Source organism: Stegostoma tigrinum, chromosome 31, assembly GCF_030684315.1.
Source record: "Stegostoma tigrinum isolate sSteTig4 chromosome 31, sSteTig4.hap1, whole genome shotgun sequence".
NCBI classification, from domain to species: Eukaryota; Metazoa; Chordata; class Chondrichthyes; order Orectolobiformes; family Stegostomatidae; genus Stegostoma; species Stegostoma tigrinum.
The window spans coordinates 11,991,924-12,016,966 of record NC_081384.1 but is presented as its reverse complement, the minus strand read 5'-3'; the positions used below and the strand labels follow the sequence as shown (position 1 = coordinate 12,016,966).

The following is a 25,043-nucleotide window of genomic DNA, read 5'->3' as shown; positions in this document are numbered from 1 at the left end:
TTAGGGAAGGAAACTGCCATCCTTACCTAGTCTGGCTGACATGTGACTCCAGACCCACGACAACGTAGTTACGCTAAACTGCCCTCTGGGAAAATTAGGGACGGGCAATAAATGCCGATGTAGCCAGCAATGTCCTCATCCCATGAATGAATAAAGAATAAAATAATTAATTCCCTTGCAGCTGACGGCATAGCCACCAATGATGGAGCTGTTACGATCAGAGATGTGCCAAATGCCAGAAATGGGGGAGCACAGTGATCTCAGATTGTTGCAGTGTTGGTGGAGCTTAGAGAGCTAGGAAGAGCAAAGGCTGTGGAAGGATTTGGAAAGAGGATGTGAATTTTAAAATGGAAGCAACTGGCTTTAAAAATATAGCTTGGGGCTGAATAGCATTGAGTGTTTGTAATCACTGGATCACTGCAGTTTTACTCTGCTCCAGATGAATGAGAAACTGAGCATAGGCTACCAAAGAAGGAAAAAGATGCAATTCCTGCAACTAATCTGATAATAGTATTTGCTTTATTAGAAGTAAAAATGTCACATAAGAACAATAGGTTGTGTTTGGAGTTAAAATGCATTGCAAAGGGATGGTAGGATGAGCTAAAGTCTCTATTAAAAACCATGTTGACCTCGCTGCTGACACCTCAATTTCTTAATGTTCCATTTCTTAATACTGACAGCCTTTACCTTGCCAAACAGAAAAAAAAACTGAATTTAGAGTCTCATCTAACAGAAAGGAAAAATAATGCTCAGCAGTGAAATAACCAAAAGACTGGACTGGAGCTGAAACAGATGAAGACAAGGTGTGGATTCACATTCACCAGTCTCCATTCAGTGAGGTCATTTATTTTCACCATGGCATCGTGAGGAAGCATTTGAGTGCTCAGTAGGCTCTTCCCCGTGGGAGGGGAAACAAGAAAAATAAATTGTAAAGGAAGAGTCTCCTTGTCCTGGCCAACCCCATAAGGAAGTTAAACATCATTTGCCTGGCATAGGAAGAAAGTAAACTGTTTTGTTACCTGTTTTATACAAACCTTCACCCTTCCACATTCTGCTCACCAATTGGGCAAGCAAGCTTTCTTCCTTCCATTTTAATCCAAACAGAACATATTTCACTAGTGAAATCAAAGCCTGCATTCGAAAAAAAATGTAATGCCTCATTCTCAGCACAGAGAGATTCTTCCAGTGTTGAATGCCTTTCACTAGGTAATGCCTGGCATTGGCCAAGAAATTAAGCCTTGGTTTGCAGACACTGATTCCTAAAATCAAGCTATTGGCCTCACCACCCTGCTGTCTGGTGCAGAATTCTGGGTCTGGAATGCTTCCACGAGATCCATCATGAGAATTCAATCGCAGGTCACAGTCAAAAACACCAGAGGGTTTTCCATCGTCCTGGGCTCAACAGCATGAAAACTACTTCCCAGAAAATTCAATAGAGATGGGCACTCCAAATCGCTCACATGGATGATTAATGAATCCCCCAGAAGATCTTCTATAAGGAGATGGCTCTGCAGAACTGGCATCAAGGTATTCAGTGCAAACAATGCAAGGACATCTTGAAAAAGAACACGCTGAAATTCTGCATCACAAACTGCTTCTCTTGAGAAAACACTGCAATCGACCAGCCCTTGTGAAGCCAAGCATTGTAATTCATTTCAGCATGTTTTGAGGATGATCAAGGCTATCATCAAACATCTGATCCTGTCCACCATCTACAAGGCACAAGTCAGGAGTGTGATGGGTATAGCTCTCACAACATTCAAGAGGCTTGATACCATCCAGGCCAAAACAGCCTGCTTGATTGGCACTACACCCACAAGCATCCACTCCCTCCACCACTGACACTCAGCAGCAGCAGTGTGTACTATCTACAAGGTGCACTGCAGACCAAAGATTTTTAGATAGCACCTTCCAAACCCATGACCACTTCCATCTAGGAGGACAAGAGCAGCAGATACATGGGAACACCACCACCTCCAAAACACTCATGATCCTGACTTCGAATATATTCCTATTCCTTCAGTTTTGCTGGGTCAAAATCCTGGAATTCCATCCTTAAGGCCATCGTGGGCCAACCTCCAGTGTATTGACTGCAGCGATTGAGGAAGGCAGCTCACCAAAATTTTGTCAAAGGCACCTAGGGACGAACAATAAATGCTGGCTCAGCCAGCCCTGCCCATATTCTATGGATGAATAAAAGAAACCAGAGGAAGGCCAGGGATGGTGCAGCTACAGAGCTGGCCCCGAGCACTAACAATGATAGATGTGAAGTAAAAACACAAATTGATGAAGAAACTCAGCAGTTCTGGTGGCATCTGTGGAGAGAAAGCACCGTTAATGTTTCTAGTCCAGTGACCCTTCTTCAGAACTGACAGTGACTAGGAAAAGATGGTAGATGTGCGAAGACAGAGGGGTGTTGGGGATGGCGATGAAGTCCAGAGGAGACAGACAGTAAGGCAGACAAAGGGATGGATAATGGTAAGCCAGGGGAGGAAAAAAGCTGATAACAGGGACCATAAGTGGGTGAGAATAGGTTGGCTGTGCTGAAAGTAACCTATGTGAAGACAGGTCTTGGGGTGCGGGTTGTGAAAAGGACATGGAAGGCATTCAGGTTCTAAAATTATTGAACTCAATAATTAGTCCTAAGGGCTTTAGGGTTCCCAAGTGGAAAATGAGATGCTATTATTCTATTTGAGCGTCACTGGAACATTGCAGAAGGCCTGAAACAGATGTTGGTCATGGAACATGGTAGTGTATTGAAGTGGCAGGCAACTCGAAGTTCGAGGACATGATATGTGTGCATTGCCAGTTCTATGCGTTCTGTGTCAATCCCATATTGGCTTCTACATCATGTTAGGACCCCGCCCCCCCACCCCCAGCCCCCCCGGCGCCCAGGAGATGAAATCATTTGCAGCTTAGACTTAGTCGTAAAGTGAGTGAACCATGAACACAGCTTGTGATGTTCAGCATTTAGAGGGATCAAAATATGCCTTTCACAAATAATAGCAAGTAGCAGTAACATTCCAGCAATCATTCATAATGATTAGTGAAACTAAGTTGTGATAATCTCCCACCGTTGGAAAATATCATTTAGCTCTACAACTGGTATTGGTATAAATATTGATAATGCATTAACTAATTCTAGCTGGTTTAGCCATGAAAGCTTCCCAGGGATACCTTAATAGTTGTATTGCTGAAAATTGATGGTTAATAATTATGCAATTTTGCATTACTCAAAAAGGTATTACATTTTTAGGGTACAGGAAATGAAGCAGAACAAAAAGAAATTACACATTCTAACCACCCTCTTCGATTTCATTTGTTAGATTCAGTAACCTACTTCATCTGGATGACGCCTAGTTTTGGAATCACCCCCAAATGTAACATTTTATCCAAGTTTAATTTTACCAGATTCTTTCATATTTTTAAAAAGATTTCTATAATGTCCTCTTTTCTCAGCCCATTCAGTCTATCCTTATAGTCATAACTTCTCAGATCTGGAACTTTCTTGACAAACATGAGGGTAGTACATTAAGTTTCAAAACTGTTCAAGGGCAAAACACCAACATTTCCCCTACAAATGCTTTTCAAAACAGTCATTAGAAGAAGTAGCCCCACTAAACTCGTTTGACCTGCTCGTATTCCACCACCTGATCCAATCATAAATAGATAACAAAATATATTTCCATATTCCTTCCAGACAGTGTGCACGTTCCAACTTTCTTAAACAACCCCATTCTGATCACTCTGAACTGGGGCTCATTTTCTCAAATACTCCAAGGCTCTGAACCAATGAAAGGGTACACCATCACTTCTACAGTATACAGTTTTTCAGCAATGCTTTCCTTTGCTGCCAATTTGTGGTCACACAATGTTCATCAAGGGTTGCTTGTCAAATTAACTGCTGGCAAGTTACTGCTTGGACGGGTGAATATAAAGTTTGAGATATTCCAATCTTGATCAAAGGTAGTTTTCAGAGAAAAGTTACCTTACCCTACAATTTCTACTGCACAAGTATGCGATAGAAAAACTTTGTTGATATTAGAGTTCTTGCATCACAAACTCTTTAAATGCCACCTTAGTTCCTGAAAAAGGGAAGAAAACATTCTTTACAGGGAGGGATAAGTGTTACATTACGCCTCAAAATCCTTCATAATGAACTACATTTCTTCAGTAAGTTCCCAACAGTTAAATGATCATGAACTGATCAACTTTTCTGCTTTGGTTGATGATGCCAACTGATTATCGACAATAGCACTGCATGTGCTGAAGATCTGAGATAAAAAACTGAAAATATCAAAAATACACAACAGGTCTGGTGATTATCGGTTATCAGTACTGTGAAAATGTTGGAAATGTGACAGATTTTGAGCCACTGATATTGGCGAGGAGATGGGTGCCAGCTAGAAAGAACAACTAAAAGGGAAGGTCTATGACAAGATGCAAGTTAGCAGAGATTTAATGATAACAGCATAGTTGGTGTGAGGCCAAAGGGAGTGGTAAAGGGAAAGGTAAAGAAACAAAACATGCGACCAGAAGTAAAAATAAAGTTGCTTTAGCCCCATGGGGCTACTCTGTCATTAGACAAAGATGACTGGTGATGGATTAACCCGAGGGTCACCACACCTCAGGTGAGGTGAGAAATGAAGAAGGGAAGTCCTTCATGGTAATCTCAGCTAGCATGAGAATTCAACCCATGCAAAACAATGATACTCAGCAGTTCTGGCAGCGTCTGAGGCGACAGAATCAACATTTCACATCAGAACCGTGAAAAAAAAATTGGAAATGCAATGGATTTTGAGCAAGTGATGGAAGTGGGGTGTTGATGATGGGGGCAAACTGGGAAAAATATAGCAAAAGAGAAGGTCTATTACAAGAAGAAAGCTGGGAGAGATGAAATCATGAAAGAGTAGTTGGTGCAAGGCCAAAAGGAGTGGTAAAGGGACAAGTAAAGAAAGAAGAAAAAAAAGTGTCCAGAAGAGGCATGAGTGGTACAATTTTGAGCAGCTGCCCTCTCCAAAAATAAAAGCAGAGAAAAACAAGAGAACACAAATAAAATAAAGGCAGTGGCTATGATCTGCAAGTAATTCAGAAGAAAAAGTATCAGCGGTTATTGTGTTTTTAGGCATTAAAAATTCCTTGCTGACTTTGCGTTTGATCGGAAGCTCAATAGGTCCCGCTTTGTTTCCAATTTCCAGCATCTGTAGTTCTTGCAGTTTTTCGAAAAATCCTCTGTTTTGAATTTTTTGCATCGGATTGTGTGGGTGCACAACATTTTCTCCACTGCGGTAACCTGGCACATAGCTGATCATTAAAGGGCAGATCAAATCAGTTTCAAACTTGTTGGAATCTTCCTAATTTTTTTGCATTACTGCAGACTGAAGGAAGCCAATCAAGGATCTCAGCTGTTGTCCAGTGCTAACACTTCCAGCTCTGAATTACAATATCGTGGGTTCAAGCCTCACTCCAGAAATTTGAACACATACGCTATGCTGACATCTTAGCTATTGGGTAGAGGGAGTGCTGTGCTTCGAGAACAGCTTCTTCCTCTGGTTTTCAGATTTCTGAACAGAACCTTCATATATTAAAGTTGATCTTTCTCTGTACCTTCTCTGTAGCTGTAACACTATGTTCTGCATTCTGTTCTCTTACCCTGATGAACTTATGTAAGGTATGATTTGTCTGGTTGGCACCAAAACAATAGTTTTCACCATATCTCGGTACATGTGATGATAATAAATCAAATCAAATCTGTGGATGAAATATTAAATTGAAGCCCTCTCCGCACCCTCAATGCAAGTAAAATATGATATTCTTCCCAGAAGAAAAGTGATGGTTTCTTGATACGCTGGCCATCATTTATCCCTCAATCAGCAATGCTAACAGACTATTGTGATTACTTATCTCATTGTTGCTCTGTGGGAAGTTCCTGTCTGCAATTTGGCTGCTGTATTTTCTTACAATAGTGACTACAGGTTAAAAGCTCTTTGCTGCTAACAAAGAGCTTTGGGATGTTACGAAAGCTATGAAATTTAAATGCAAGTTTTCTTTCATTCAGAATAGAAGTCTTTCCTTAAATCATAGCACAGGAGGTTATGCTGCTTTGAACTTCATCTTTGGAGATATTCATATCAATTCATCTGGACTCTGATACAGAAGAGACACAGAACTAGATTCACCAAGCACTTCAGCAAGGATTCTTAGACAGTGTATTTTAAACCCCCAATCACTACAATACCTTAGAGTCTCTTGGAAAGAAGATCAGCACAGAAAAAGGCAGAGGCCCTCTGACCGTCTAAAGAGAGGTAGGAAGAGAGAAAGCACTTCACAGTCCCACTGAGACAGAGCACAGTTGAGCAAATCACCGAGAGACTCAGGAAGTATTGCAAACTGGAGAGGCTGAATAGGATTAGAGATAATATTGTTTTACATTAAAGCTATTGCAACTTGTCTCTTATTAAAGTTGGGACTGATTTGCATTGGTATTGGCTTGCGTTTGAACTGATTTGACCATTTTGGTATTGCGGTACACCTGGGCAAATTTTTTCAGAACATTCTGGTTGGAGTTGTCGAACTTGTTTTAAGCAGGAACTAGACAGCAATGAGCACTAGCCCCAACTCCTGGGAAATTGGCATTTGACACGTGCCAGCTCTCATTGAACGTCTCCAATCCACTTACAGGATGCTTCTGAAATTCAGTGCTGTACCTTGGGCTGCCCCACTAACTCTCATTGTAAAACTGTGGGGCAAGGATGCTGTGCACTCAGGAACACATCCCCAGCTCATGGACTGGGCCAAGCTGCACCTCTGGGATCTTCACTCACTGTCATAGCACTCACTCCATTTCAGTCAAACTGGAAGCTCAAAGCATCCCTGCTTTGCCCTACATTTTTGCTCTTTGTCAGAGATACGAGGCTCGTAGTACTGCTGGATTGCCACGCCTTCTTGTGCAGACAGAAATCCAGGAAGTTTGTCTTGGCTGTCAGCTGGCAATCAATTAAGTAAAAGAGACACAGCCATTGCTCAGAAGGTTCCGGCACATTTAGGTTCTCTAAGATTACAAAGGGATCTTGACCAATTGGGTCAATGGGCTAAGGAATGGCAGACGGAGTTTAATTTGGATTAATGTGAGATGCTGTATTTTGGTAAAACAAACAAAGACGGGACTTGTACAGTTCATGGTTGGGCCCTGGGCAGTGTCATCGAACAGACAAATCTAGGGCATAAGGTACATAATTCTTTGACGTTTGCATCACATGTGGACAGAGTGATTAAGAAGGTGTTTAGCACGCTTGCCTTCATTACTTAGGACTTTGAGTTTAGGAGTTGGGACGTCATGTTGAGGTTGTTTAAGATAGTGGTGCAGCCTCCTTTGGAGTATTGAATGCAGTTCTGGTCGCCCTGTTATAGGAAGGATATTATTAAATTGGAGGGGGTTCAGAAAAGATTTAACAGATGTTGCCAGGACTGGGGGGGTTTGAGTTATAAAAATAGTCTGGGAGCATAGGAGACTGAGGGGTGACTTTCCATATGTTTATAAAATCATGAAGAGAATAGATAAGGTGAATAACAATAATGTTTTTCCTAGGGTGGGGGAGTTCAAAACTAGGGGGCATGATTTTAAGGTGAGAGGAGAAAGTTTTAAACAGGACATGAGCAGCAACTTTGTTTTTTTACACAGAGTGGTTTGTGTGTGGAATGAACTTCAAGAGGAAGTGGTGAATGCGAGAACAGTTATAACATTTAAAAGACATTTGGATAAGTACATGGATAGGAAAGGTTTGGAGATATTAGTGCCAAATGCAGGCAAAATGGGAACATGGTCAGCGTGGACCAGTTGGACTGAGGGGTCTGTTTCTATGACTATCTCAAAGGAAAAGCGGAGCAGGTACATGTAAATACCTCCACCTGCAAGTTAGCAACTTCCTTGGAAATACAACTCTGTGTCTTCACTGTGATGGGGCCAAAATCCGGGAATTCCCATGTCAACAACCCTGGGGGTACAGCTACACCAACTGATTACAGTGGTTCGAGAAGGTGGTTGACCATCACCTCTCAAAGAGAATTAGATATTGCTAATATATGCTGTTCCAGCCCCTGAAGCCCACAACCCATTAATGATTTAGAATAAAGAGTAGAAAGAACAACAGGTTACTGATCAAGTACCTTAGACTCATTAGTTTCAAAAGAGACTTAGATTAGAGTGGATGTTAACACAGAAATATTGCTTTTCGAATTCTATAGGAACACATGCCATTTCATACTCTATTGCTCCGAGGCTGCAAAAGCTACAAAACCTAAACTGTTTTTATAACAGGCTTCTTCCCACATTTTGGCAGATGTGTCCTGGCAGTGCTCAGAGCAGAATGCCCAGAAGTACCTCATCATACACTCACCATATATAATTAATTTCTCCTGAAAAAATTCTAAATAGGAAGGCAGAAAATCAGAAGTGCTAAAATGTCGAGTCTATTCAAAATGCATTTATCACAAGAATGGAATATTGTAAGGTCAATCATTAGAACATCAAACTTTACTGCTTTGAAATCAGTGGCTTCTCAAAATTTTGATCTGTCAACATAAGTACTAATTCTTTCGCAACCTGTGGTATTATAATTTGATAGCCACCTTCAGCAATTGTGCACAGCCAATAGCAAGATTGTCCAAAATCAGGATACTCAACGTTACCATGAAACTAAAGCAGAATATATTTACAGTATGACTGCAACAGGGGACAAGTCAATTCTGGAATATGCATTTGGAGCGATCAATGATTGGGGTGACAAATCACCTTGGTGGTATTTTAATACATCAGCCAATGAAGATCCACATTTGTATTCCAGTTGTTTTATGATCTCTTAGAAGAGGAATGCAGCTTCAAATTGCTAAAGAATAAACCCTTCCATAGAACTGAATGAAGAGAAACTTCAAAAAAAACTGGTCCAGCAAGCAATGTACTGAAATATTGGCAAGGACACTTGCAATCAAGTGACTGTAAAATATATGTCATAACAGAAGGCAAGATTTTAAAAAGAAATTGTGCACAATATTGAAAACAACGATGTTCAGGAGATATGATTTGCACTTCACAAGTTCTTTGGTGACTGAACAGGAGATATTTCTTTTGCAAGTTTCTTGAATGAAGAATTTGATTAATGTGGAATAAATGCAAAATGTTTTAATTATATAAGCGCAATCATGTCTCCAAATGATCTGTATTCAAGTGAATCATTTTCACACAATTGATTAAAGAAGGCAAAATGAACTTTGGACCTAAAACACGATAGAATCAAACATAAGAAACATATTCTCTTTCTTAATTTAGATTGTTAAAATTTGTTCTTCAGCGATTTTTTTCCAGAAACCTCACTTTGATGAATAAGATGCCTAAATCCTTCATTCAGGGTTGTGCTGAAGTTAATAAAAAAAACCCTGAGCAATGATTCTCAGTGCTTGAGCAGACACATCCATAAATTTATTGGCCCGTATGTCATAAACATAGAGTATCAAAACCACAGTCTTAAGTTGCCTTGCTTTTAGGAGTTGTGGCAATTCAAATTCAAATTCATGTTAATATTTATTCCACTGCAGTTCATTTGAAATTTTCAGAATCTGAAGATCATCACTTTTCCCAAATTGGTGCATAAATGCTAATTCTGAATGAAATGTTGTGTTGAAGGAGGAAATGTTTTCATCTCCTAACAGCACTTGAGGCCTTAGGACATCCCTTTGTGCTCTTTCAATCACATAAGTGGTCTTGAAGTGCTTTGTAGAAAACACAGCAATCAATCTGCATGCAGCCAAGTCAGTAATGTGATAATGACTTGATAATTAGTATTTTTAGTTGTTTGTTCAGGGATGAATATTCACAATTAATGGGATTGAGCATTAGATTAGGCACACTATCTGACACCTCCTGTTTTTTCCTGGCAGGAGTTAAGAATATTTATAGTTTAGAGATTTCCCGTATAACCCATGTGCGCATTATCTAAGTAGCCCAAGCAACAGGCTGATGTAGTGCATTGTTTGCTTTTAGATTTTCATTAAGAGCTGAAGGAATAAAGTCAGATTCTAGCTCCAGCCACACTGATCAAAACCCCTGTGTACCTCAGTTGGTGGCTCTAGAGAACGACAATCTTGAATATTTTCTCTGCAGCTGAATAGTACTATTCAGTTGACTGTTCCACCCTAAGCCACAGCTCAGCTCAGTTTTGGCATGGGATTCAGACACAATGAACCGTTCCAAGGAAGAGGCCCTCCACCAGAAATGGGGCACAGGGAAGCTGACTGCTTCACTGACTATAAAATCCAGCCTCCACTGAATCTGGATTTACCTCCTCAAAATCCAACAACAAAACTGCTGGATTCACACTTAAAAATAGCTGGAGTAAAGAAAACATGGCATCCTCTTGATTTTAGTGTGGGGATTTCAAAATTGTTATCCTCATTTCAAAATCTTTCCATGACCTCGCTCCTCCCCATGTCTAAAATCTTCCCTGGGCCTACCACCCTCTGAATACCTCCTCTAATTTTGAACCCCAGCTTCAATTATGCAGTCATAGGCTGTCGAATCTTCAGCTACCTCAGTTTCAAATTTGTAAATTACCTAATTTCTTTCCTAAACCATAACTTATTTCCTTCATTTAAGGCAATTCACCTCTTTTGAGCAAGCTTTTAATCAATGGACTGACTAATATCATTTTATTGGCTTGATGGTTAATTTTGCTTCATAACAGTCCTCCAAAGCAGCTTGGCACATTTTATAATTTTAAACAAGTAATACAAATCTAATCAAAAATAGTAGGAACTGCAGATGCTGGAGAATCTGAGATAGCAAGGTGTGGAGCTGGATGAACACAGCAGGCCAAGCAGCATCAGACGAACAGGAAGGCTGACGTTTCAGGTCAAGACCCTTCTTCAGAAATGAGGGGGTGGGGGAAGGGGATTCTGAAATAGAGGAGGGGAGGAGGATAGAAGATGGATAAAGGACCACCTATCTGCTCCTTTATCCATCTTCCATCTGCCTCCCTCTCTCTATTTATTTCAGAATCCCCTTCACCTCCCCCATTTATGAAGGGTCCAGACCCGAAGTGTCAGCTTTCCTGCTCCTCTGACGTTGCTTGGCCTGCTGTGTTCATCCGGCTCTATGACCTTGTTATCTTATATAAATCTAAGTTGTAGCTACTGTAGGATGAGCGAGAATAGGGAATCAAATTGACAACTAGAAGATGATCTTTTGTGGAACTCATTCAACAAAGTGGAGCCAATTGGGTTGGTACCTGGAACAGGTGGGAAGCCAAGGTGCCCTGAGTTGGTTCTATTACACAGGAGGTGCCAGATCCCAGGATCTCTACGTGGGAATAAAAAAAGAAATTTGCTCAAGAAGGTGGTGATGCAGCTTAGAGGGAACTTATAGGTCATTGTTTCACTGTATATGCTGCTCTTGTCCTTCTAGTTAATTGGGGTTGTGGGTTTGCAAAGTGTTGTTGGAGGAACCTTGTTGAATTATGGCATTGCATCTTGAAATTGGTGCACACTGCTGCCATGGTTTATTGGTGGTGAAGGAGATGAATCAAGTGGACTGAGTTGACCTGGATGGCATAAGCTTCTTGGGTGTGTTGGAGCTATGCTTATTCTGGCCAAGTAGGGACTGTTCCAGAGCACTCCTGACTTGTGCCTTGGAGATGGTAGACGGACTTTGGGGAGACAGGAAGTGAGTTACCTGCCACATTATTCCTAGTCTCTGAGGTGCTCTTGTAGATACATCATATATATGGCAGGTCCAGTTCAGTTTCTTAACATGCAGGATATTACCAGTAGGGGATTCAGTGATGATAATGCCAACGATTGCCAATTGGAGATAGTCAGATTCTGTCTTGTTTGATTTAATCATTGCCTGGAACTTGTATGGAATAAATATTATTTGCTGCTTATCAGGATGTTCACCAGATCATGTTGTGTTTCTTTGCAATAAAAGAGACATTATACTTTCAAAGTTCATTATTGGCTGGTAAGTACTTTTGGTAAGTCCTGACATCCTGCAAGGTGCTGCACAGTTGCTTTTTTTAAATAAATGTATTTATTTGGATAATCTTACCTTATAGGGAAAAGCTTCTGTGGGTAAAGCTGACATCTCCCTGCCCATTTGCTTGGCTAGGTGACAGCGATGACCACAGACTTCCTTTGGAGCAATCTCATTTGTCTCCTCACACTGGAGTTAGCACAGCAATAGCAAATCCTCCCGAAAGAAACCTATCATTGCAGCTTGCAAGCACAAAACCCTTTCACCAATTGGTGGTGCCAGAAATATTTTTTCACAGAAGCACTCACAAAGCGTCCTTTCGAGCTAAGACTTTTCTGTTTTAAAGTGATGGAAAAAGATTGTCATACCTCCCACAGCTGCCTAGCAACTGCTGGACACTCGCTACAAATGGGTATTTTTGCGAGTGAATGCTGATTTTGTGTGAAGACCTGAAGATAGTGAGGGATAGCACCTTCCACTTCACTAAAATATTAAAAGCCCTGGATTTTTCCAGGTAAGCTCACTGTGTTGTGCATTAAGTCTGCAAGGCAGTGTAGTCTCTGGGAATAACCTATATTTCCGACTGATGTATGCTCAAATCCCCACCATGTTAAGTCATGAATGTGTGAGTCTATGACTCACAGTGGTTCCAAAGATTGGCCACAGCATTGGTTTGCTTAAAACAAAACAAACTAACTAAAAGCAATCTAACTTGGAATGCTTTTGATAAATAGAAAATCATACAGCAACCAAAGCTGTACATAATTACTTTAAAAATTAGGTAGGGAAGAGGGGAAATGTAAATTCCAGGAGAAGCATAATGGAAAATATGGCACTCTAATCCAAAGAAAAAAACACATTCAAATTGTCCAGCACACAACTAAAATATTGAAATGTCTGAAAGCAGGCCCTGGGGTCACATACTATTAAATAAAGTCACATTGAACTTCCTTACTGCACGAAGCTGAGAAAATGTTGCTTGTCACACTCAAAGGAATGCAGTGATTCCCAAAACAGTTAACATGCTTACTTTTCAACAGTTTGGGATTTGTACCCTGCAATTCCTAACATAGAACATAGAACAGTACAGCACACTGCAGGCCTTTCAGCCCTCGATGTTGTGCTGAACTAAACATATTGTGGTCCTGTTCCAAAAGGAATGAATAGCATGTACAGCTATCCCTAAATTTTAATTTTATTTTAGATGACTATTTTCTTTAATCATTCAAGCCGTTTTTACTAAATTTCAACATTCGAATTGCAAATGGTGGGAGCAGTGTCCATTTAATTGTAAATTACAATACTTTCAATACTGTTGAGATTATCCACATGGGCATTTTGGTTAATGCCCTGATTAAGATGAAAACAAGTTGTCTTTGATATCAGAGAACTCTGATTGGCCCTCATTAAAGGGAGGTCCACCAATGTCCAAACAGTAACACAAACACCACCAATCAGTGTTCATGTGCTAAATAGCTAAGGATGGAGTCTAAACTGGAGCCGTACAATTACCAAGGGCCCACTTCTGCCAAGGTCAGTGTGTAGAACGAGATAGATCTCCCATTCAGTTGTCATAGAGTCATATAGCACCAAAACAGACCCTTCAGTCCAACCAGTCCCTGCCGTAGTCCCAATCTAAACTAGTCCCACCTACCTGCTCCTGGCCCATATCCCTTCAAACTTTTCCTATTGATGTACTTACCTGAGTGTCTTTTACATCCATTACATGTGCCTGCATTCACTACTTCCTCAGGAAGCTCATTCCACCCTCTGTGTAACAAAATTACCCCTCATGCATTTTTTTCAGTCTCTCCTCTCTCCTTAAAAATAAGCCCCCTAGTCTTAAAATCCCCCAATCCAGTGAAAAGAGCCTACCATTCCAGCCTACCATTAACCCTACTCATACCGCCTCCCCCTATGATTTTACAAACCTCTATAAGGTCACCTCTCAACTTCTCCCACTGCAGTGAATACAAGTGTCAGCCAATTCAGCCTAATCTTTCAAACTCAAACCTTCCATACCTGGCAGCATTTTGTTAAATCTCCTTTGAACCAGCTCTAACTTAGTAATATACTTCCTATAACAGAGCGATCAGAACTGGAAACACTACTCCAAAAGAGGCCTCACTCATGTCCTGTTCAACCTCAACATGGCGTCCCAACTCCTACATTCAAAGGGCTAATCAATGAAAGCAATATTCCAGGCTCATTGCACAATTGTTTCTCGGCTTACACATTAAAGGAAAGCCAGGGAATAACTAATATAGTGGCAAGGCAGGATGCTATGATCCCAGGTCATTTTTAAAGTTTGCCTTTTCTCCAGTCCTGGTTCCAAGAGATTGGGCCACAGACGGCCATTAGATTGGCCCATGCTTTTAGCAAAGTTTTGCAGTTGTCTGTCCTATTCCTCTGCAGAATGAGAAGTCAGGAAAGTCTGACTTCCTAACCACCTAACACCAAGGTGCAGCAAAGGGATTTTCAGGCTGGCTACAAATGCACCTTCCATGGTCAGCAAGTCCTGTTGCAGGGGCTTAACCCAGAGCTTCCGATCCTAAAGGTAGGGTCACTACCAATACACCACGAGAACCCAATTCTAAAATAACTATTGAAAATGTCAGATCACACTTTGAAAGCTGGATTCAATTTAAATTCTTTGGTTTGAAACAACTGTGAAGCAAAAAAGTAACAAAGCTGAATTTTTGTTTCATTTACAGTTTGTCTGGAATTGAAGAGCATCAGTGTCAACAGAAATTTGACAAATAATTTGACTCAATAGATTGTTTGGCTGGAGTAGAATGGGTTAGACACACTCTTTGAAAAGTGCAGGCTTGGTTGCTGAATTGTCTTTTCCCATTCCACATTCTTTCAGAAGAACAAAAACAGACTGCATACAAAACACAAATGTACCTTCTGACTGCAAACCTTCAGATATTCTGAGTCTTCCTTCTTCTTTCGGAAGCAACCTCCTGCAATAAAAAACAGGGAATTTAAAAGCACATTTGTACGCGCATCTGTCCCTGCACACATTGATATTTATGGAGTGACAAAATGCGTTGCCTAGAGACAAGCAATTCTCTCATTCAAAATATAGAACATGTCTCACTTTCCTTTTCCAGAGAAAGAACACTTTCTCCTTCATTACTATCGGTGTTCCTTCAGCACAACAACATACTAAATCTTTGTGAAGAATGAAGGAGGTTAACCCAGTGCCAACCTGCTCTATTTTCTAACAGAGGTTTCAAAAGCAAAATTCTAGCTACAGATTGCTAGGATCCAAATTCAGAATGAAAAGTAATTTACTATTTTGGAGGATTCTGAAAAGCTTTTGAATTTGCCCTCCGCTGATAAGTTCCAAAGTGAAAGGATTAATACAACCTCTCAGACTTGTTCAAATTAATAAACTGACAGAAAGCTATTTTTAATGCCAGCTCCCAACCACAATGTGGATGTTAATGATAATGCTTGTTGAACACATACTAACAATTGTGACAGTGTCCAAGGAAAATTTCATTCCCCTTTCAAGACCCGAAATTATGAGCAAACTCACTACTTTTTTTATGCGTTTATGGGACCAGGATATCACTGGCTGGACCAGAATTTATTACCCACTTCTAGTTGCCCCTGAGAAGGTGATGGCTAACTGTTGCCCTGAAATGTAACCATTCAAGAACCCCTGATTACTTTGATCGAGAAGGACAGATACATAGGAGCACTGTCAGCTGCAAGTTCCTCTCTCAGCCACTCAGCATCCTGACTTGGAAATATATCACCATTCCTCCACTATTGCCGAGTCAAAATCCTGGAATTGCATCCCTAAGAGCATTGTGGGTCAACCAATAGCACATGGACTGTAGTGGTTCAAACAGGCAGTGTGACTCTTCTTCAGAACACTGGGCTCAAAGCATTAACTCTTTCTCACTCTACAGATGCTGCTAGACCTGCTTAGCATCTCCACCAGTTTCTGTCAGTGCATTGAGGAACAAAGATTTGTGAAAGTTAGGCATGCGGTTTGTGGAGGTGGACTTTTATGGGTTCAGATACTTCCCAAACAGAGGGTCATGACTCCAAATTGAGTCTTGAGCTGAAACCTTTTGGGGTCGTGAACTCTGAGGCAGCTATGGCCCCCCCAAGGAACTCTGACAGAGTTATAGCATTCAAAGTGTTGTCCTTCCACTCTCTCACTCTTTACTGAGGAGTGGCATCAACTTTCAAGGTTCAAAGTAGAGTCAGAGGGAAAAAGTTTGGGAAGGACAGTTCCACACCCTTAATCAAGCACTGATAGACCCACATCCCCTCCCAGCCCACAGCCTCTAGGAAGGCTGCACATCAGCAGGCCCAGGTTGAGGCTTTTTACTGGTCTTTGATTGGCCACTGAAAGGTTTCAATTGGTTGTCATCAGAGAGATTGACTGTGGAGCTTCGGCCCTAATCGTAATCCTTTTGGACACAAAGGTGTTTGCGATCGGGTACAGCAACACATATCTCATAAAATGCCCTTCCCACCTCCAACTTCAGCACCTTTGAGAGCACTCAACATAACTATTATTACTAATAACTCCCACAAAACTCATAACTCACATATAACTTATATAGTCCCATTTAATAACATTCTCTGTAGTGACTGGAATGAAGTCAGCCAGGTAGAATGTGTTCCCTGATTGGACCAGATTAACAGCCCCAATCAGGGGCTGATATATATATAAAAGAGGTGTCAGAGATGTTGACCCTCTGGTAGCTGACTTCGAAGAAGGCAGTCCCAGACCTGGGCAGAGTAACTTTGAAGCAATAAATGTCTCAATATTGATGCACAGCATTTTTCATGTCTTTTGGAAATTTCTTGCCCATAGGTTTATTTTGTTGGAATGCGTCTTTCAATAAAGCATGCGCATTTCTTTAAGAGGTTCCTTAACACTTATCTTTGTTCAAGCTTTTAGTTATCTTTTGTATCATCTCCAAATGTATTGAACCAATTTCTGTCTAACTGCACTGGCTTGAAACAGACTCGGACAGTTTCCTGTAACAAAAATAGAAAATGCTAGAGAAACTCAACGGTTCTGGCAGGATCTGTGGGAAGACAGCAGAGTTGACATTTTACATCTGGTAACTCTCCATCAGGCGTTCTGATGAAGAGTTACCAGAATCAAAAAGTGAGCTCTACCTTCTGCCCACTGTTGTTGCCAGACCAGCTGAGTTTTTCCAGCATTTTTCTGTTTTAGTTTCAGATCTCCAGCATCCACAGATATTTGTTTTACTTTAGGACATTTTCATGTGTTACGCAAACACAAATTATTGTACAGTCCTGGGTCACTGATAATTTACAAGATCTGCATCAAGTCGGCATTTGAGCCTGTTTGTCACATCCTGGATCTGCTTTACCATAGAAAATGTAACAACAAGTATAACAGAACCCTCTGTTATATATTTAGTATTTTATATTTTTTCATACAGAAGCATTCTTTTTCCCTTACGCTTTGTTGCTGCCTTAAGTTTCTGTCAGCATTCCTTCCCCTTTTTACTTTGCTAAATATTCCTCTTGCGGAATGGGCCCTTGGAAACAAGGGGAGTTCCCCAAGGCCTTTTGGTCTTCCCTTGCATTGACAAGTCACATAGGCAGCTGGGGCAGTCCCAGGACCTTCAGGCTGTGATTGCCTACCTGAAGGACTTGTCAGAAACGAAAACAAGACATAGCTGGGCAAGTTCAGCAGGTCTGGCAACATCCACAGAGATAAAGCACGGTTAACATTTCGGGTCCTGTGACACTTCTTCAGAACTGATTGCAGTGAGGAAACAGTTGGTATATATTGAAAGAAAGGTGGGGAGAGGGAGAAGGAGTAAATGATATGTGGAGATGGAGCCCAGAGGCATAAAGACAACTATTGGTCAGACAAAGGAATGGATAAAGTTCAGCCTGGGAGAATCAAGATCTGCTCATGGGGACCATTGGTGGCTGACAATAGACTATGGGTGGTAACAGCTAATATGATGTCAAGGCCTGGTATATGGGGTTTGGGAGAAAGAAATGACCAAAGGTCCTCAGGACCTAAAATTATTCAACTCAGTCTTGAGTCCTGAAGGCTGCAGGGTCCCCAAGTGGAAAAGGAGATGCTTTTGTTCCAACTTGCACTGATATTTGCTGAAGCACTGCAGCAAGCCTGAGACACAGATTTTTGGCCAGGGAACATGGTGCTATGTTAAACTGGCAAGCAACAGTAAGATCAGGGTCATTTTTGCATCAGAACATCGGTGTTCTGCAAAATGATTGTTCTGTCTGCATTTCATCTCCCCAGTGTAGAGGAGGCCACATTTTGAGCAGTGAACACATTAGACTAGATTGTGGGAAGTGTAAATTATTCCATCACCTGGAAGGTGTGTCTGGACCCTTGGGTAGTGCGGAGGGAGGAGGCAAATAGGCAGGTTTTACCCCACCTGTGATTGCAGGGGAAAGTGCCATGGGGGTATGGGGAGGTTTTGGCGGTGGAGGAGGAGAGCATTAGGGTGTCCTGGAGGGAATGGTCCCCGAGGAGGGTTGCCAAGGGAGGGGTGGGGAATATGTATCCAATGGTGGCATCCTGCTGAAGGTGGCAAAAAGGCAGCTAATGACCCTAAGAAGCTAATGATGCCCCTAGGTCGATTTTTACCCATTCCTTTGACCGTGTTCTCACTTTAGGCTTCACCTCCACCTATTGTAAACTCCAACTTCCTGCCACCCCCACCACCACATCGTCAACATACATACCAATGTTTCCTAGCTACAATCCATTCTGAAGAAGGGTCACTGGGCCTGAAATATTAACTCTACTTTCTCTCCACAGAAGCTGTCAGACCTGTTGAGTTTTTCCCAGCCATTTCTGTTTCTATTTCTGAACTGCAGCCTCGGCAGTCCTCGGTTTTAGTTTTGCGGGGCTAGTCAGTCCTGATAAGCATTGCCTGTGTAAGTCTGTGCTGTCACTCGCAGAGCTGGAACTGAACTGCTGCAGCTGCCAGACATCTGCAAGTACAATTCGCAAGGGGGGGGCTTTGAGTGAGATCCAAGCATGCTGCCAAATCAGTCCTCCCATCACAGTACCCCATTTGGCGACAAATTTGATTCAGACACCTGTTGACTTGTAGCTTTCCTTTACAACCAGCAAAACTCTCACATTATTCAATTACTCTTTACTCACCCCGTAAACTTAATTTAAATCATTCTGCACCTTCCCTGCCTTTGACAAAATGAATCGATGTCTCTTGATGGAAGACCACCATGCACAAATAATGATCTCCACCGAAAAGAAATGGTTCCAGTCAACAGTTGGCGGTCTCTGGAGGCCTGCCCCAACCTGAAGGGGAGAGACTGAAACTGAGACTGGGTTTTCTATGTAAGAAATAGGAGCAGGAATAGGTTGTATGGCCCCTTGGGTCTGGTCCATCACTGAACAAAATCATGGCTGATCATCTATCTAGAGTGCATTTTCCTCCCACTCTGCATTCTCCTCGATTCCCTGAGCAATCACACTTGTGACTGTCTCAGCCTTCAGTTGTTAACTGTGTGGTCAAATGGAGCCTGCACCTCACTTTGTGCTGGGATTGCAGCTACCTTGAAGTAGGGAACTATGGGTCCTTCTTGGTTTTGTGAGGCTGAGGAAAAGCACTTGGCCTCATAAAACAAAGCTGTTATAGATTTTGTTTCCCCAATAAACCTGTTCAGTGATGCTATTATGCACCTCTGGTGGGACTTTACCCAGGCCTCCTGGTTCAGAGGTGGGGACACTATCACTTAAAGAAGTTCTTGTATTGAATAAGAAGAAATCTAATGTATGTCAGCAACCAGTTACATTGATTTGACAGATATTGATATGACAGATATTCATATAGAGACAATGAGAAAGATGTGAATGCTGGGACTGTTTCCTTTCAGATCTTCAACTGTTCTGTCCACATGTGATATCAACTCAGCAGGCAGACCCTAAGGCACTCCTCAAATTTAACTCTTTCAGACGTTTGCACCCCAGTGCAACATATATACAGTCAACAAGGGAACATTCATGACATCTGAGGGAGAGGGAATTGCAAAGATTCACAATCTTTTCAGTGTAGAAACTTTCCCTACCTTCTTTCAAAATAATTGACCCACGATTCTGCCACTTTTCACATCCTCCACCTTATTCTAGATTCCCCAACTGGGGGAAACAAACTTCTCAGCATCTTCTCTGTGAAGCTTTTTTAGAATCTTGCGTATTTCAGTTACAGAGAGTTGTAACAGTGCTTCGGAACATGTAGCAACCAAGCAAAACACAGTCACAATACCATTGAAGCTTGTAGGTTGGTAAATCTGCCTATAAGGAAATCCAGCTTTTAATATTGACAGACCACGCTGTAAAGTAGCAGGACATCACAGCAGATCCCCATTCTGCTCCTATGCCACATTGAGTGGCATTTTTATGTCCCACTGTTATTGAGCACCATAATGTGGACATGTACCACAATTCGTTTGGAATACGCTCCACGTTGAGTGAGTGTTTCACTTATGCTAGCAATTCTCAGGATTTGTTAGGGCAAGTCAAACTGAACTCATTTCAAACAGAGAAAGTACAATGCAGGATGAAAATTCATGAAGCACATTCTGAACAGAAAATAATAAAGCAAAACTGTTGTGAATTAATTGTTTGGTGCATTGATACGACTGACCTGGGAAATGATAGACCAGTGAATATTAAGCATGGAGCTCAATCATTTTGTAATTAAAGCCCTGCCAATTTGAAGACTTAATTGCTGGTAAGTGCTAACAATTGCTGACTTCCTGCAGTGCAGGCCACTTAATTAACCATTAGGTTATTTTAGGTTGAAAGCATTCAAGAAAAGAAGCCACGTAGTAACTCAGCCCAAATTAGAGGTTTGCAACTGCATTCTGTCAAGTGGAAGCTGAGATTCTGTTCGAGGCCACCCAGTTCTTTATAGTTCACACAGTAATGGGTCAATGCTCACTCGCTCCACTTGATAGGGGAGAACGCCCGTTTAACTTCTCCCCTTCGGTTTAAGCTACAACTTTGAAGGTTATAGTAGTGTGTGTGATCCCTTTTCCTTGCTACTTGGTGAGCAACACTTCCATAAAAGTAAGTACCATATATGGGCCCCAATTTTGTTTTAACCCCTGCTCCTGTACTTTGTACCTATCCTCCTCTCATTACACCTTAAAAGAAAATTCTTGCCTTTGTATAATGCAATTCTAACAACAAAATATTTTACAGCCAATGAAGTATTTCAAGTGTAGGTACTGTTTACGTGTAGAAAGCACAGGAGCTAATTTGCACACAGCAAGATCTCACTGAGATAATGAGCAAAGAATCTGTTTCTGTGGCATTGATTGAGGGCTAACTGCTGGCCACCAGCAGTATCTTTGCTCATCTTTCAAACTGAGCTTCTTTCCATCCAGTACAGAGGGTTTCTGCTCATAAACACCCTTCTGAGAGGTAGCACCGCCACCAAGTCAACATTCCCTCAGTACTGTATTGGGCTGCCAACCTGGATTTCAACGCTAGTGTCCTGGATTTCAACTGGAACAGGGAGGCCAAAGGCAGGTGGGCTAACAACTGAACAATAGCTCATGCTGTGTCTCAAGAAGGGTCACTGGACTCAAAACATTCAATCTGCTTGCTCTCCCACAGCGGCGGCTAAACCTGCTGAGTTTCCCCAACGTTTTATGCATTTGTTTCAGATGTCCAGCACCTGCTGCTGTAGAGACAGGGTCATACAGCTCAGAAACAGACCCTTTGGTCCAACTTGTCCATGCCAACTAAGTTTCTCTAACTAAACTAGTCCCATTTGCCTGCTTTCAGCCCATGTCCCTCTAAACTTTTCCTATTCATGTTTGTGTCAAAATGTCCTTTAAATGTTGTAACTGTACTTGCATCTACCTTTTCCTTGAGCAGCTCATTCCACACACGAACCACCCTCTGTGCGAAAAAGTTGCTCCCCAACCTCCTGTGCTCCAGTGAAAGAAGTCCCAGCTTATTCTTATTACTCAGACCCTTCAGTCCCGGCAATATCCTGATAAAATCGTGGATAATAAAATGTGAGGCTGGATGAACACAGCAGGCCAAACAGCATCTCAGGAGCACAAAAGCTGACGTTTCGGGCCTAGACCCTTCATCAGAGAGGGGGATGGGGTGAGGGTTCTGGAATAAATAGGGAGAGAGGGGGAGGCGGACCGAAGATGGAGAGAAAAGAAGATAGGTGGAGAGGAGAGTATAGGTGGGGAGGTAGGGAGGGGATAGGTCAGTCCAGGGAAGACGGACAGGTCAAGGAGGTGGGATGAGGTTAGTAGGTAGGAGATGGAGGTGTGGCTTGGGGTGGGAGGAAGGGATGGGTGAGAGGAAGAACAGGTTAGGGAGGCAGAGACAGGTTGGACTGGTTTTGGGATGCAGTGGGTGGAGGGGAAGAGCTGGGCTTGTTGTGTGGTGCAGTGGGGGGAGGGGAAGAACTGGGCTGGTTTTGGGATGCTGTGGGGGAAGGGGAGATTTTGAAGCTGGTGAAGTCCACATTGATACCATTGGGCTGCAGGGTTCCCATGCAGAATATGAGTTGCTGTTCCTGCAGCCTTCGGGTGGCATCATTGTGGCACTGCAGGAGGCCCATGATGGACATGTCATCTAAATAATGGGAGGGGGAGTGGAAATGGTTTGAGACTGGGAGGTGCAGTTGTTTATTGCGAACCGAGCGGAGGTGTTCTGCAAAGCGGTCCCCAAGCCTCCGTTTGGTTTCCCCAATGTAGAGGTAGCCGCGCCGGGTACAGTGGATGCAGTATACCACATTGGCAGATGTGCAGGTGAACCTCTGCTTAATGTGGAAAGTCATCTTGGGGCCTGGGATAGGGGTGAGGGAGGAGGTGTGGGGGCAAGTGTAGCATTTCCTGCGGTTGCAGGGGAAGGTGCTGGGTGTGGTGGGGTTGGAGGGCAGTGTGGAGCGAACAAGAGAGTCACGGAGAGAGTGGTCTCTCCGGAAAGCAGACAGGGGTGGGGATGGAAAAATGTCTTGGGTGGTGGGGTCGGATTGTAGATGGCGGAAGTGTCGGAGGATGATGCATTGTATCCGGAGGTTGGTGGGGTGGTGTGTGAGAACGACGGGGATCCTCTTTGGGCGGTTGTGGCGGGGGTGGGGTGTGAGGGATGTGTTGCGGGAAATGCAGGAGACGCGGTCAAGGGCGTTCTCAACCACTGTGGGGGGAACGTTGCGGTCCTTGAAGAACTTGGACATCTGGGATGTGCGGGAGTGGAATGCCTCATCGTGGGAGCAGATGCGGCGCAGGCGGAGGAATTGGGAATAGGGGATGGAATTTTTGCAGGAGGGTGGGTGGGAGGAGGTGTATTCTAGGTAGCTGTGGGAGTCGGTGGGCTTGAAATGGACATCAGTTACAAGCTGGTTGCCTGAGATGGAGACTGAGAGATCCAGGAAGGTGAGGGATGTGCTGGAGATGGCCCAGGTTAACTGAAGTTTCTGAATCTGCTCCAATTTAATAATATCCTCTCTACAGCAGGACAAACAGATCTGTATGCAGTACTCCAAAAGTGATCTCACCAATGTCCTGTACAACTTCAACATGAGGTCCCAACTCCTATACACATTGGTCTGAGGAATGAATACAAGCAAGCTAAATATCTTTTAGCCACTCTGTCTACATGTGATGAAACTTTTATAGAACTATATCCCTGAATTCCTAGGTTTCTGTTAGATTACACCACCCAGGGCCTTCCTGAACTGTATAAATCCTGCTTTTGAGTGTCTTCCCAAAATGCAACACCTTGCATTTATCCAAATTAAACTCCATTTACCAGTCCTCAGCCCATCGGCCCAATTCTTTGTTATTTGTTCATGGTTGGCACACATTTGTTGGAAAAAATAACCTCGCTGCACTCAGGATTCTCGTTTTGCTGAGTAAGTTGGAAAATAAAACATCCATTGTCATTTAAATTTTAAGTGTTTTCAATGATGAAACAGAACTAATAGGCTTCATTTATGCTTTCCCACAGCCAATCAGAAAGGGCAAGAAAAGTGCCCTTGGAATCAAATGCATTGTCCATAACTATTCCATGAAAGTACTGCAGAAACACCACATCAGTTTATAACACCAGAGTTTAAAGTGTACAGCTCTGGAAAGGGTCTTAGAATACAAGCCTCTTTAAGTATGTTGACCGTAAGTAAAATCAAAGCAAAACATTGTGGATGCTGGAGATCTGAACTAATAATAAAATGTGCTGGAGAGAGTCAACAGGTCTGTCAGACCTGTGGAAAGAGAAACAGAGTTAATGCTTAGAGTCCAATGTGACTCTTCTTCGTAACTCTGTTTGCCTTCTTTGACATACCAAAAAAAATGTTGAGAGGGGGCCAGAGTAGGAATGTTCCATATACCCCACAACATGACAGGCACAACTTGGGCCCATGAAGGTACTCATTTCTTCTGGAGGAGACCAGACAAGCTGCAGGAGAATTTAATCAAGTGGAAGAGAGTGGTATTCCAAAGAATGGTGCTGATGAAGAGTCATATTAGGCTCTAAATATTAACTCTGTTTCTATTACCAGAGATGTTACCAGGCCTCCTGAGTTTCTTCAGCATTTTTCAGTTTTATTGTTGACTATAAGAACTTTCTAGGATTAGATCGCCACAATGTTAATGGAATGAATGTCTACCCAATGTCCACACATGTCAAATGCTGTGAGATGTACAAATGTGACAAGGGATGTTGCATTATGTCTCAAGTGGGAAGGTGAAGGCCTAGTTGTATTATCACTGGACTGTAAATCAAGAAACCCAGGTAATATTCTGGGGACTTGGATTCAAATCCCGTCATGGTAGATGGTGGGATTTGAATTCAATAAGAATCTGCAATGAAGTGTCTAATGATGACCACAAATTCATTGTTGATTGTCAGAAAAACCCATCTGGTTCACCAGCGTTCCTTACGGAAGGAAACTATCATCCTTGCCGGGTCTGGCCTACATGTGACACCAGACACACAACAATATGGTTGAATCTTAACTGCCCTATT

The 25,043-nt window shown here is 42.3% G+C and overlaps 1 protein-coding gene across 1 annotated transcript in view; it reads right to left on the bottom strand.

Annotated features, from left to right (window-relative positions):
- Nucleotides 1-25,043, bottom strand: part of LOC125466431 (thyroid hormone receptor alpha) — a 314,398-nt gene that overhangs the window by 188,733 nt on the left and 100,622 nt on the right. Inside the window, exon 2 of the mRNA XM_048560918.2 lies at nucleotides 14,930-14,988. The gene's annotated coding sequence lies outside the window, so the exon portion shown is untranslated. The remainder of the gene's footprint in view (nucleotides 1-14,929; nucleotides 14,989-25,043) is intronic.